This window comes from Bemisia tabaci, chromosome 1 (genome assembly GCF_918797505.1).
Source record: "Bemisia tabaci chromosome 1, PGI_BMITA_v3".
NCBI lineage: Eukaryota > Metazoa > Arthropoda > Insecta > Hemiptera > Aleyrodidae > Bemisia > Bemisia tabaci.
Window position 1 is genome coordinate 18,406,463 of NC_092793.1, and position 12,805 is coordinate 18,419,267.

The following is a 12,805-nucleotide window of genomic DNA, read 5'->3' on the forward strand; positions in this document are numbered from 1 at the left end:
ACCTTTACAGTGGCAAGATTTGCAACAAGTGCAGCAGGTCGGTAACAGCCCCCTTTCATCCAGAATTGCCCTCGTTTCTCTGGATGCCAAAGGTCCTCATGGGACCGACCCACGATCCAGAGTCCCCACTCCCTTTATTAATGCACTCTTGTAACTATGAGTTCAGTGCAGAGTCTCTGTAGTATGTGATAGAAGTCAGACGAAAAGGCCCTGAGGTGGAAACTCAACATTTTCAGTACAATGAGAAAGCGCTTACCTTCAGTTTTCGATACAACACGCTCCCTTAACTCTCGAGTTCATCGGGTCGAAATTTCAGTCGAGGTCTAAATTTGATGATCAATAATGTTGAGAGCTTTTGAAGCGAATCTTATCTAAGTAAGCCGACTTTCTCTAACAGCGGTTCTCCGGAGCCTTTGTTTTTGGCCTCGAACTTCGAATTGCTCTCAAAGAGTCAACACAAGTCGTGATTTTTGGGTGTCTGCGCCAAATCATGCACGATGATCCATGTTATCCATCGGCAGCTTTGTAAGCTACTCTTTTTCAATTTTTCCACTTCAAGGTGCCCTTTCGTCCAACTCTATCACATACGCTGTCTCCGTTTTATCAACAGCCAAATTTCTCCCACCGACCAACGTGTCGCTTGGAGGTTAGAGTCAAGTCACGACGCACGCCTAAGCTCCTCGCTCGCAGCGCAGGTGGCGCCCTCTGCGCGAGCAGCTTGTCGTCGACACGCTTTCTAGAGGTCCCGGGGGGCCGGGGGAGAAACGGGGGTTGGTGGAGGAGGGGGGGGGTTCAACGGAGGGCGAATTTCGTCGGGCACCAGCTCGGACCGTGCATAAATTGCGGGAAGTCGGCCCGAACTCCCGAAGCGCCCCCCTTTCCTCACCCCCTCGCGCCCCTCCTCGCTTACCATCCGACTTCCAACACACTCGGGTGGTTGTCTCTTCCGCGGATCAATACGTAAACACGGCTTCACTGACACCCCTCCGGAACCCCCGCCCCGCCCCGCCGCCCCTGGCCCCCGGCCTCACCTAGAGCCGGTCGACTGTTGAGCCCTCCCCGCGTGGCCCGGCGTGCGGCAACAATAACGCTGTTACAGCCTCCGCCGCACAACGGATCCAGTCAATCGGAGGGGTCGCACATGAAATTTCTGACTAAAACTGAAAATTTTGATGTTCATTCCGTCACATTTTGAATTTTGAGGGGTGTTTTGTGAAGGTAAATTCTCGAGGAAACCAGTGGAGCCACTTTTAGAAGCTCAAAGTTTTGCATAAACGGAGTTCTAAGCCTTTAAATTTTCCATATTTTGTCCGACCTCTCCTATCGACTCGATCCACTGTGCGCCGCCGCTCAACCCTTAAACCTGCCCGGAACCCGCTCGTCTTCGCGCTCTAGTCGGGTGATAACGACGGAGGAGCAGCCGATTGCCGCAGAAAATTAATTTTTCCACGTGACGTCATTCCGGCTCATCGCTTTGACCGAGTATGTCGAAGATCCGGGGAAGGGACGTACTAGCACTCGTGCACCATTGTCTGGACTCGAAGGGGTTAACAGGTAGATTCGAGATCGTGATTAGATTCGACTCGACGAATGTCTTACGAATGTTGGCCGGAACTTGTCGATTTTTCGAAAATCCTTTCCAAAATCCTCTCTTTTTTTAATTCCGCAGTTCAGAATCTGTGATGTGTCCTTTTCTTATTTTTTTATTATCATTTCAAAACGACTAATGTTTGACAATTTTCCTCGCATCGCTCGCCATACCTCGCGTTTGTTGAATCGGCGAATCGTGACGAAGGAGATTTTCTTATACTTTCATGAGAAACAGTGGGCCTTCTCATTGCAATTTTAAATGAAAGAAGCTCTTGATAGTATGAGGTCCTCTCGATGGGGTTTAGTTGCATCGGTCCGCAAGACATCTAGGAAATGCTTAAAACTGATGGAGGAATCGGAGAGCAGCACAAACATGGCAATGTTGACCCCCTAAAAGTACTCCATTTAGGATGGAGTGTCAATCGGCTAACCGGGAGGTTTATCGGTGGCGCTAAACCGATTTACCCCGGTTATTAGCGTTCCTTTTGTTGAGTATCGACGCTGATTTTCAATAACTTTGTGCGCGATCGGCTCTCTCATCGATTCATGGAGCTCACCCCCTCCGTCGAGGTTCTCATCCTCACCACCTGACTTGGCGACCCTTGTTCGGCCGGCACTGCTCCCTGAATGCCTAAGCTTCTTCGATTCACCCTTACGTTCGTTCACGACACCTCGCTTTTACGCTGTGGTTTGTTACAGCCGTTCTTGGTCTACGGCGGGATTCGTCTCATAACTGCTCACGCCGGCACCTCTGTCACGGGTGTTCATCGAAAGGAACCTAATCAAGTCTAGAATCCCTTCCTCCACGTCAAGTGTTAACATCGAGGACCGCCTAAAGGGAGCGGACCTAAGCGAATTTTATTTTGAGTTTTATTTGAGACCGGAACTTCCTACTCGGTGAATGATGAATCGCAACATTTGGTGCGTCATTTTGGCACCGCCTCGCGAGGTGTTTCTGAAGAAGAGTCGATCTATCGAAAACCAGCAAACCAAGCAGACTAGACTGATTTAGTGGCTACTTTATTCGACATTATATCGAAACCTAGGTTTCCATTTCGCGCTTATTCGCGACCTTCGCACCATGATGGTAGAATGCGTCCAAGTGTTTCTTACAATGGAAAGTTCTCGTATTTAATGAGTCTGTAATTGATTTATACCGGTCAATGAGTAAATTTTATTAAATTAACACAATTAACTCATGAAGAATTCGCACATGAGGTTATGTTAGTTTGTTTTGGTTCGACAGGGTGTCTAGCATCAGGATTTCCCCGATTCTATCAGGATTTGAGGTCAATCAGGATGTAATTCCGATTTCATCAGGATTTCAGGAAAAATCGGTCATAGAATCAGGATTCGAGAAAAGTCGTCCGTCCGATCGGATTTTTTTATCGAGCTATTTATGTGAAGTCGCATTTCTCCGCAAAAAATCAGGATTTGGAAAAATTATGAAAACAGGATTTAGCAGTCAAAAATTAGGAAAAATCAGGATTTCCCTAAAAGAAAAAAACTTGACACCCTGTTCGAACCGAGAGTTTGATATTAAATCGAATGACGTAGTATCACTGTATCAGTCTATTTCTCAAAGGAGGCTTGGAACTTTAAACACGATTCGCTCCCTCTCTACTTTGAAGGGATGGATGTCATCACTTGGCCGAACGGCCACTGCCTCAGAGCTTCCTCCTTGAGCGTCTGACCAGCCCTGAAGGTGGACCGGCACCTGAGGAGATAGGAGGACGCCTGGACGGCGCAGTGGCAGGCGCAGGCGAGCCGAGAGCGGTCTTCGTCAGGGCGAGCGTGGGTGGCTGGTCCCCATCCCCCCCGCTCTTCTGTCCCCCCGTCGCGCGAATAATACCTCGACGAGCGTTTCCACGGCGGAGTCGGACGAACCCGAGCGAGCAACAACGGTGGCCGAACGCACGCGTCGGCGGCGACGACTTCGGCAAGGTGATTAGGTGCAATGACCAACGGAGGCGCCAGATCTCATCCGAATTCCAGCTTAAACGTGACGTCGTGAACAGTGGAGAGACCCGAATGATCGTATTTTCCCGTTATAAACTGTGGTGAAGAATCGATTATTGAGGTCTTCGTTGCGAACGCTCTCTTCATCGATCCTTTTCCATACACTGGTAAAAAAAAACCTCTTGGACCAATGCCGCATTGCATTGACTTAAGAGTGCAGTTTCTACCCGGATTTAAGAGTCTTGAACTCTTGTTTCAAGCGGATTTTGCATTGATTCAAGCGGATTTTGCATTGAAACAAGAGTCCAGACTCTTAAATCCGGCGACAAGAAATTGCACTCTTGAACCAAGAGGTTTTTTTTACCAGTGTAGGTTTGAATGACAGAACAATCGATAAATCGCAAAGTATGCCACTCCATTGGTCATGAAGTGCCCGCGTTTAAATGGACGGATTCGATCCGAATCGGCCTCATAACATCAGAAGTTGTCCAATTTTTTCACATGGTTTATTTTTCTCCAGCTTTTCTTTTTACAAGAATATCATGCAGGGCCGGATTAAGGGGATGGCCACATGGGCCGCGGCCCATGGCGGCAAAATGTAGGGGGCGGCAAATTTTGCAATTGTTTTGAAATGTAGGTATCAAAAAGAGAGAGAAAAAAAAATTGATTCAGAAAATAAATTACAAACGAGAAAAGGCGACAAAATCTCTCATTTCCTGAGAGTAAAAGTACAGTAATTACTAATTTTGTCGTCTTTCGGTGGTATAAGAGACAACACCTCTAATTAGTCGAGCTATGAGAGAAACCAAACACGCAATTTGACCTTGGAACGGAGCGGCGCGGCGGTCGGCATAAAACGCATAGCCCCTACAAGACTGCATGAATTCTTCACGCATTGCGTCAAACACACTGCGGTCAGCGGTAGTCGGCTTGAAACGCATAGCGCCTACAAGACTGCATGAATACTTCACGCATTGCGCCAAACAGTATGGTCAGGAGCGGTAGGCGTGAAACGCATAGCGCCTACAAGACTGCATGAATACCTCACGCATTGCGTCATTACAGAGCGGTCGGCGCGGCGGTGGAAGTTAAAATTTTTAACCACATTTATGTTTGTTCTTTCATAAATTTTTCGTTCGTTTTCTATAAGTGGAAGGCCACGTCCAAACAGGGATGGGTTTACGGAACTGAACACTTGTTAGTGTTGACAGGGCTTTCACAAAAATTGTGCCCAACACGAGTAAACGCATCACATACCCCCTTCCCCCACCGGCACGTTCTTTTGATGGTTTTTATAGATCGTATTCGACAGATCACTCAGGTGAGATAATAGTGATATCGATTGGTTCAATATGTAACCACAGCCTCAAAAGTCAATTTAGAAATCTGAGGTAACGGGTCTTATGTGATCGAATTTTTATTCTCTCGAGTACCAATTGGCAATGAAAAGTGAAATTGTCAGGAATTTTCTCATTCTCAGCTTTTCTAAATTAAATCCTAAAATGTTTGTTTGAGGTTATGTTCTATTGTTTTGAACCAAACGGTGCATCGAACCACTGTCGAATACAATCTATTGATGTTTCAAAACAAATGAGGAGGGGGCGGAAAAATACAGGCGGCCCATGGGCGGCATGTAGGTAAATCCGGCCCTGATATAATGTATCATTCCGACTTGAAATTTTGTGAATTCATTCTTCATAAGTTATGGGATGTCAGCAGATTTATCACGGGCGTTATGTTGTTTCAATTTCTGTCAAGAAACTTCAATATGACAAGGAATTAGGTATCGTGAAATGTAGCAAAGAGAAAATGGAGTAATCCTATTGGTTGAACGGGTGGTTCTCATATACTAAGGGGTAATGATGGACCTACTTAATGTTCTCTCTTGTCCATTCCTTACTTCCATAGTCTACCGCAACTACTAGTTTCGCTCCGTTTTCCTTTGTTCCCTTTTGTCTATAGCTTTGTCTATCAATTTCAATAATCAGCCCGCTGGGCAGGGAAATTTACCGAGGAGGCATGTCGAAGACTCCTCCCTCGTGTACGGCGGCGCTAATGTCGCACCCCAGCAATTTCCCGCTAAATTTCCCATTCTCATTTACGGCCGGAAAACGGTCGGCCGAGACGAGCCGGCCGGGGAAAGGGGTTGCCATGGTAACCGATATCTATCCGACGACGCGATGCAACGACGTGCCGATCATACTGATGAGACGTCACTGCCGAATCGAGGGCATAACTTCATTCTAGCGTGCGTCTTGGAAGCTGCGCGGTGCATGGACGTCGTAAGAATGGGTAATGGGTATGCAAGGGCATCTCATCTCGCAAGGATGTGAAGGGCCCCGGGACAAATTAAAATGACGCGCCCCTGGGGGAAGCCCCTTAGCCGAAAAGGCAGCCTCCCCTGAAGAATCGTCTAAATTGAAGGTACTAGAGATGCAGTTTTGAGCTTACTCAATGTCAATTTCAAGCTTTTTGAATCGCTAGCGTCTGCTAAGAGCCCGCGTTCACATTAATACGTATTTACAACTACCTTCAGGGTAGGGGCCTGCCAAACGTTTCTAACAAGAAATAAAAAATAAAGATGGGCTAGAGGGATCCGTGAGACTGCGTGAGCTTTTACTTAAAAAGTGAAGAAATACCGCTAGAAGATCCGGAATTTTTGTCATTTTTGTCGCAATTTGAGCGAAAAATTCAATTTTTTGAAATTTTTGAAATTTCGTCAAATAGGGGTACTGAAAAAGTACTGAATTTTTCTATTATGGAGACACTGAAATTCTACTGAAAAAGTACCGTAGAAGTACTGATTTTTGGCCTGCTTGCTTTAGTAGACATCTTGCAAAGCGGCAGGGCAGCATGCACCTCGATTTGCCTACGAAAAGGTACTCCGGAACGGGGGAAAAGATGGGGTGCTGCGATCTATCGGTCGGATGCGGATGCGACAGTTGCGACACGCCTCTCCGCGGATCCGATCGGAATCCGCGCTCCCGGTTATTTTAAGCCCTGCTCTCGCGGCCGCGGCGAGAGTCAATCGCCCCGACTTGCGTAAGGTAAGTTCCGTGCGTAACGGGAACCTCGTCCGAGATGCTCTCCGCGATTTCACTCACGATGCCCGGGCTGGTTTTCGCCCATTTGAATGTGTGGTAAACAATCGATGTATACCGATCGAGGTACTCGGTTATTATCGTCCTTCAGCCGATCATTTGCCAAGGTCAGGGTAGAGTACCTGTATAGCGAGAGTATGGACAGATCGGTTCATGGAGGGCTTAGGGCCCAAAAGTGCAGCCACCCTTCTAACCAACTTCTAACGCACAAAATTTCACTGCCAGTCTGCAGATTCCAATTCTAACCAAGATTGCGAAGGATTTACATAAATGAACGTTCTTCCGCAACAATGAGTAAATTTATGCAAAAACTAAGTCAAATACGTGTTTTATTAACGATGGCTCGTAACAATTGTATTAATAAATCGCTCTGGATAATTGAAATTCATAGGTTGACTGCATTTCTGGGCCCTAACTTTATTCGCGGAGGCATCGGTGAAGACCTGATGGATTCTCGGAGTTTCACATCTGTCTATACTCGTGCTATACAGGTACTCTAGGTCAGGGTGTCTACAAGTCCTGAATTTCCGGAAATTGTACTGATTTTGCAAGGACGGTCCGGAAGTACTGAATATGTGCGGAAATTTTGCAAGAAAGTCCGGAATTTTTCATTTTTGTCGCAATTTGAGCGGGAAATTCAAACTTTTTAAAATTTTCGAATTTCGTCTGTTGGAGGTATTGCAAAGTACTTAATTTATCTGTTGAGGAGGTACTGAATTTCTTGGGAATGTACTGAAAAAGTGCCGTAAAAGTACTGATTTTTGGCCAGCCTGTTTTAGTAGACACTCTGAAGGTTTTAAACGGAGGAAAAGCAGGGTTACTAGCTCCTCAGAATCTCCGGGGAAAGCGCCGCTAACTTTCAGCACCATCTGGCAATAATGCGAACGGAAGAACAGGATGACGTATGTAGTCATGGTCTGGTCTGCCGGCTACGTCACTTCATGTAGCGACGATTCATGTTCTGAAGCTGCCGGCTGGTTGTACAGGTTCACTATTTGCCCGAAATAATGAGGGGAATTCGCTTTCCTGTAAATTCTCAGCGCTGATGTCCGAATTCTACCTTGATTCACTCCTCAGCTCACCAATTTCCCGGAAAATCTTCGACAAATCGGTTCATCAGGAAAATTGTTTCCTACCGTCTTGTGGAACTGATCGGTTTGTTTTTGTGTTTAATGCGCCTACTCCCTGAGCCCCTAAAGCCGAAACTTACCTCAGTTCTTTGCCAGCGCCTACTTTCAATTAGCCTATATAGGCTAATTGGAATTAGCCTATATATAGGCTAATTCCAAGAGGTGACTTTTTTAGGTGCCAAAAACGCGTCCAGTCGTTCGTCCTCATCAGAACGGGATCGGCCTCCGCGCGTTGCGACAGTCGTATCCTCCTATACTGCCGTGCTAAGGAAGAACACCGTATGAACATTCGAGAGTTGCCGAATCGCCCCGGATAACACATGTATTTGGGGGAACGATTATGCGTATTTTTCCTTGAAATTCTCAGAAATTTTGGACAAAATTGCGAACAAAAAGCCTGAAAAAATCGAAGAAATAAATTCTCGATTTTCCCTGTAAATTAGGTTTATATTGAAGGAAATGTGGCAACGTCTGATGGTTCATACGCGTTCTTTCTTAGCACGGCAGTATAGACTTTAATGTATCACTGAAATCATTCGAAATCATGCTCCGGGACTCCGAGTCTTGCGTGCGTTCATTTCAACAATTCAACATCTCCTGCGCGTCGAGATAGACACGTACGCATCGCGTTTCCAGGAAGGGGCCCAACGGAATGTTGGCGTTGGTTTTAGCGGAGGCGGCAACCCCTCTCGAAATTAATCGACGCAAAACGGTAGCGATGCGGTGAGCGCTCAGCGCTACCTGCGCCGCTTCAACGCCGAACGCAAATAATGCGCGCTACCCGGTGCCCCTGCGCTCTCCCCGCCCGCTATAACCCGCGGGCGGAGGGGCTTAATATCGTAACATCGTAATAACCGCATCGACGAGGCGATGAGCCGATATTACGCGCTAGTTTGTCGTCGTCTTCATCCTTGCTCTAGGCCGTGTTTACACGATCGGAATCAAGACTAAATTGTCGCGATCGTGGAACGGTGAAGCCACGGTTCCACAGGAAGCCCACGACGCGGAGTTGCCCACGCGACCCGGTGCGATGATTTTCCGCCCGGTTAAGCGTGCCTGAATCAGAAGCGAATGAACCAGCGGCGAATGATCGATTACTATCGATATTTCCCCGTTTGAAGCTATGGTAAAGAATCGATTATTAAGGTGTTCGCTGCGGACATCCTGTCTATCGATCCTTCTCAATAGGTTTGAATAGAAGATCGATCAATACATCGCAAAGCGCGCCACGCCACTGAAATGAACCCGGAAACATAGATCACTTGCGGCCCGAAAGGGTAGTTTTTTCTGAAAATTAAAAGAGTTTCTCGGGATTCTGGTAAATAATCCGAGCAATAGAAATTTGCATTTTCGAAGGAGAGATAAGTGAAACCAACAAAGAAGGGCGATGCTCGGCAAAAATATATATCAAAGATGGTTTAGAACTTATTTCAAAAGTTGGAAATTAGCAAATTCTTACCATGTTTAGGAATCTATCGCAACCCTAGTGTCTCTGAAGAGGTGAGAAAAGCAGGCTGAGTGCCTTCAATTTTCGAACATGCAACACGCACATCCGCGGAACACGAATAGTCGCATCAACATGGCGTCACTACCAACTTAACGGAAGTCCAGGATGGCTCCTCCAGAGCCCAAAGAAGTCTCCCAGTTCCAAAGAAGGGTTCGGAGGATTCCTCCAGCTTCCAAGGGGTCAGGGAGCTTCTTCGAGTAAATTTTAAAAAAATGAGCCATTTCCTGTTCAATCGGAGCTGTTCCCACAGAAAATGAATGGAATTACTATTTCAAAGATGAAAGATACGCCACGCAGTTAGTTAGCAGGGTGTCGACAAGTCCGGAATTTCCGGAAAGTCCGGAAAAAGTACTGCTTTTTTAACAACGTCAAACGCTGACGCTTTTTTAAGGGCAGTCCGGAAGTACTGAAAAAAGTGCGGAATTTCAGAAAGAAGGTCCGGAATTTGTTCATTTTTGTCGCTGGAAGCAAGGAATTCAAAATTTTGAAATTTTCCGAATTTCGTCAAATTTAGATACTGAAAAAGTATTGAATTTTTCTGTCGAGGAGGTACTGAATTTCTTGGGAATGTACTGAAAAAGCACTGATTTTTGGCCAGCCTGCTCTAGCAGACACCCTGTTAGGGAAATCCCTCACACTTGGCGGGAAGAGCCAAGTTGATTTCTGGGTGGGGGGAGTGTGAAGTCCGTCCCGTCCATGGTTGGGGACGTTCCTGCTCGGATCAACGGCGGAGGAGTCGGATTCCCGGGAAAGCGGCGCGAAGATGGTGGCGACTCGTTGGGTCAAAGCCAGGCTGGCTCGATGCAGGTAAAGCGACGAAGCACCGGACAAACTTGAAGGAAAGTCAGCAGACCAGATAAATAGATCAAGTTCTAGGTTCGGGACTCGAGCCGCGGTCTCCGTTCCGCTCAAGCTCATTAGCGGCGCGCGCGCTTATGTGTGTAAGTGTGCGAGCGTATTTATGTGCGTGGGTATGAGCCCGCTCTTGTAACCCCGATTGGGCCCCCCGCGCGCTCCCGAGCGCGAGTGCCGCACCGCTCCGAAAACGAGCTCTTTCCCCCGCTCGACAAGGCATTTCGTGTCCGATCCGGCAAGCGTGTCCCCGGAGAGCACGCATCGGCGTCGGCTGTGCCGGAGGAAAGGCGGCAACCCCGGCAACCTGGTTGTCAGCCCCTCTGAAAAACCTCTGTTCCAAGTCATTGCAACAGCCGTTTAATTGATATGTTTGACGCGACTGCGTCACCGTGCGCTGCCCGGAGGACGCAAATCGTCGCCGCGCGCTTTCCATCCCCCCTCGCCCGTGCCCTCTCCTGGGGGATTCAGTATTTATTCCTTCCCCCCCCCCCCCCCCCCCCCTTAGAGGTATAACCTTGAATTGAGTCGGCCGAAGCCATGAAATTCTGCGGTCGAGCTTCTGTGCTGGATCGGTCCGAGTTTCATCAAGAATTTGAAACCCTGGCCGTTTTCTCGATGGTGGGGTAATGGAGATGTTGCATGTGTGAGGGATTTGCGATTCGACCATTGGTTCTTATGTAAAAGTTCGCGAGAAACACGATGGTGCCACTGGTTTTCTCTGAAATCATCTCTCAAGCTCAAAAAAAGCTTTCGAAGTGAGGCCAAAATGGAGAGGATATCCCACCCTACCCTGAGAGTCCACCTCTACATCAAAACAAACTCTCCATGCAAAGATGGGGAGCAAACACATTAGCAGTGATGCCGTGTTTTCAATTTTGGAGTCCCCAAATAAAGTGGCAATCCTGCCAATGTATTTGCTCCCTATCTATGTATGGAGAGTTTGTTTTGATGTAGAGGTGGACTCTCAGGGTAGGGTGGGATATCCCCTCCATTTATTGGCCTCACTTTGGGAGCTTTTTTTGAGCTTTGGAGATGATTTCAGAGAAAACTAGTGGCACCATCGTGTTTCTCGCGAACTTTTACATAACAATCAATGGTCAAATCGCAAATCCCTCACACATGCAACATCTCCATTCCGAGGACTATCCAGAGTTGAGATCCGCCACCATGTTGAGAAGCAATAATTATCGTAATCTACAAATTAATGGAAGTGAATGATCCCTTACATGTAGCAGTATTAACACCGAGTGGATTGACATCGAATTTGTGAAGACTCGTTAAAAATTTACATCGAAAATTACGAAAACGGAGTTGGCTCTTTATTTTAGTGTGTGAGAGACAGATAACGTCATGACATCTCTCTTTCGTACACATTTAGTGAATGAGTGAAGTCCGTTTTTGTAATTTTCAACGAGTCTTCACAAATATGACGTCATACCACTCACAATCAGTGTTACTGCTGCTAAGCTGACTTCATAGAGCGGTTTCTTCCATTCATTTGTAAAGGATGGAAATTATTTGCTTCTCAAATATACAGACTGTATCCAGCAGCGCAACTTAGTGACGGATCTCTGCCCTAGATCACTGAGAATCATTTTAGTGGGATCCAGCCAGGCTCGCCACATCCCATCTCGGGCCCTGGTACCAATTTTCTGGCCCGGGCCCCTAGCACGGGGGGGGGGGGGGTCCGGGGGGCCTCCCCCGGGAAATTTTTGAAATTTTAAATTTATTTGGACGCATTATGAAGCTCTTATGATGGAGATTTTCCATCAATTTCTGCAGAATAATTACGCCTTTTGGTTTACTTTCAGCACCAAAAACTTTCGAATTGTTGCATTCAAAACATCTATAAATTTTTTTTTGAGGGGGCAGATGATAATTTTCAATTCTATGGGGAGCCGGGCCCCCCTGGACTCCCCTTTCGTACGTCTATGGCAAGGGAGTTAAGCCATTGAAGTCGAGGATGCCCAGAAAGGAGCCTCTTAGCATCCGACAACGGAAGAAAATGAAACACAGTTACTAAAAATATCATTCTACATATACTCAAAATCTTGAAAATCTCTAAAAAAGTAAGAAAAATTTTACAGTGCCCTAGCGTGTTTTTGAAACTTTATTCACCTTTTGCGGAATTTTTAGGGTAATTTTCTCACTTTTCCCTACGAGACAAGGGTTACACATGAATTCGTATGCGTCACGGGCCCCGGTACCAGGGACCCAGTATCCCCCCCCCCCCCCCCCCCCTTGTGGCGGGCCTGGATCCAGCAACGAGAGCTCAATGATATGATGTGCGAATCCTCGAAGCGCTTGCCGCACGAGCTACACATCGCGGGTTCGATTCCCAACGATGTAGGTAGCCGCAGGCCGCAGACTATGCTAGTAAATGGATAGAATGGCATTGACATATATTATTTAATATAAAGTAAAGAAAAAAATCGAATTTTAGTTGTCCCGATCACATTTTCTTCCTCAAAATGGCGGTGTTCTATTCAATATTATCCAATTGACGACGAGAATTATTTCCCCCCAAACTATCACTTTTACGGGTCACTGTAAGAATAGTTTCGTCTTATTTCATGTTTTTTTCTCATGCTGATTATTAAGGTGATTCGATGGACGCCATATTTTGTGTCAGAACGGCATGCGATACATCGCATCAATTGGTT

At 46.7% G+C, this 12,805-nt stretch overlaps 1 protein-coding gene across 2 annotated transcripts in view; it reads left to right on the plus strand.

Moving 5' to 3' along the window:
• skd (mediator complex subunit skuld) overlaps positions 1–12,805 on the plus strand; it is a 108,996-nt gene that overhangs the window by 61,221 nt on the left and 34,970 nt on the right. The gene's annotated exons all lie outside the window — the stretch shown is intronic.